Below are 2493 nucleotides of genomic sequence, written 5' to 3'. Positions count from 1 at the left end.
TATGATTTGTTAAGGTTAGATTGTGATTATGTGATTATGTGATAGGAGAAGGATTTGTAAAGGAGAGGTTTTGAGACAGCTGCTAGATCGTCTGATGATTGTTATGCTTTCCAGGTAGGATTTCCTACTCAGTATTAGTCCCATAATGGGATATTGGTTGATGTATTGTGTTTGGTTGTTTGATATAATAATTGTATTGTGTTTGTGGTTGTGATCGTTGTTGATGGTTCGCGAGGCGTGGCCTCGGCTGAGTGGGGTCACTTGCGGGAGTGGCTTCACGCCCTAGTTTCGCTTCCGTGGAACCCGCCATAGAAGGGATGTGCACATTAATGAACAGGTTATCGCTCACTATGTGGAGCGGGGATTTGGTGGGTACGGCTGCGGTCCCCCATCGGGGGGTAGTCGGGTCCAAAGTGGACGATCGTGATTGAGATGATTGGATTCGGCGTGTTTGTGTGTGTGTGTGATTAAAGCATCTGTTTATCTCATTGTTGTTATATATTGAATTGTGTGATTAGTATCGACCCGGTGTTGTTTTGTAAACCTGCGGTGATCCATTCGGGGATGGTGAGCAGATATTGAGCAGGTATTGAGATGAGTACTGGGATAGCTGGGATTGCCACGACATGATGATAGGAGTCTTCCGCTGTAGCTTATTAGTTATTTACATTTCAGTTAGAACAGTCAGTTTGAGAACATGTATTGTACTTTCAGTTTGGTTTTGAGAATTGTACCTCTTCGCTAAGTAGTTATAATTAAACGTTGTTTCTTCATTGTTTATTTGATTATCATACCTCGGGCAACCGAGATGGTAATGTCTTCATACCTGAGTGGTCCTGGTAAGGCACTTGGAGTATGGGGGTGTTACAAATGGTATCAGAGCGACGATCCTGAAACCTGTAACCAATGAACCTAATGAACATAGGGAGTCAATTAAAATGAACCCGGGGTAAAGGTTGTAGGAGCTAATGCAAACGCTTGGGAGACGTCCTGAAGTCGCGAGCTTGCCCTACAATTTTGAACCGGTCACATGGGGGGTATATGTCAAGGTCGTATGTGATGTTTGTTAGTTTGTATGTGAATGTGATGATGTATGTTGTAATTGTTGGATGTTTGGAGTAGAAGGTAGAGTTTGTGAATGAAAGGTTGGTGAAGTATATAGAACTGTTGTTGATTGAAAGCATGTTGCATGATAGTGGTTTACAATGTTGGTTGGAATTATTAGAAAAGTGCATGAGAATGATGAGTAATGTGGTGGAAAAGGGGAGTAGTTCATATGTGATATGATTATACATAATTTTGTTTGTGTAATTTTATATAATGATTTCATATACATGCCTACTATTGTTCATATGTACATGTTGTATGAAGAATGTGGTTGAAATGGATGAATTGATTGGAAAAGATGGAGTGGCAATAGTGTAACGCCCCGTAATTTCGGACCGTTAATATATTTCGAAAATAATTAATTAATCAAGTAAAATTTGACATTAATGTATTTAAAGTAAAAATAATTCAAAGAAATATAATTTTATTATATTTTGAAGAAAAGTATTTATTTTGATAGTTTCGAGATGTTTAAAAATAGTTTAAACCGTGTAAAACTTTTTATTTCGAAATAAGGGCGTATCGGGGGGAAATGACAATTCTTTTGAACGTTGGGTAAACGAATTTGGAAATGGGTCGTATGAATACTCAATTTTATTGTAATCTCGTGTTTGAGAACTTTGGTCTTGACGGAATTTGCGTTTGACTTACGGATTTAATTATTATTGAAACAAGTCAAACCCGACTCGTAAAAATCCCGACTAAAAATCCCGCTCTTCTCCTTTCCTCTTCCCTTTCCGCGGACCAGCCCCTTCCCCTTCTATTTTCTGATTTTTCTTCCTCTAACTTCATCTTCTACCTTATGATAAACACCAAACACCATTTCATACATAAATCAAGCTAAAAATCGACATAATTTCTTCGTTTCTTATCGGTTTTTCACGAAATTTACCTTTCCGGAATCCCCTCGCCGAGATCTACAACTTAGTATGTTCTAATTTCAATTTTCATTAAGTTGTTTTAAGATGAAATTTCGGTATTTTCGGTTTTGGTGCTTATTTATGGTGTTTTTATTGTTTAATTAGGTGAAGAATTGGAGGACGAGTTCGGGGACTCGTATATTGTAGAGGATAGCGGCTAGTTGTTGTTAGGGTTTGGGTTTTGAGGTGCTAATTGCTCTTTTTCTAGCTTAAGGTAACATATTTCGAGTTACTCGACGAATTATCGTCACATGTTTTTGATTTTTGTATGTTTGGTGAATTTTTGTTGGAGTAGTAGTTTTCACATGTTAAAATTTGTTGCATGTATGCTTAATTTATGCCTTTTGTTAGTTTAAATTAACAAAGTTGAATTGGGAACGATTAATTAATGTTCAGACGGTCTTTTACTAAATAAAAATGGAAAAAAATGGTGGTGTAGGGGGACGGGCAAAAGGCGGCCGGCAGA

This window comes from Silene latifolia, chromosome 8 (assembly GCF_048544455.1).
Source record: "Silene latifolia isolate original U9 population chromosome 8, ASM4854445v1, whole genome shotgun sequence".
Classification (NCBI taxonomy): domain Eukaryota; kingdom Viridiplantae; phylum Streptophyta; class Magnoliopsida; order Caryophyllales; family Caryophyllaceae; genus Silene; species Silene latifolia.
Note: the sequence above shows the minus strand (reverse complement) of the source record.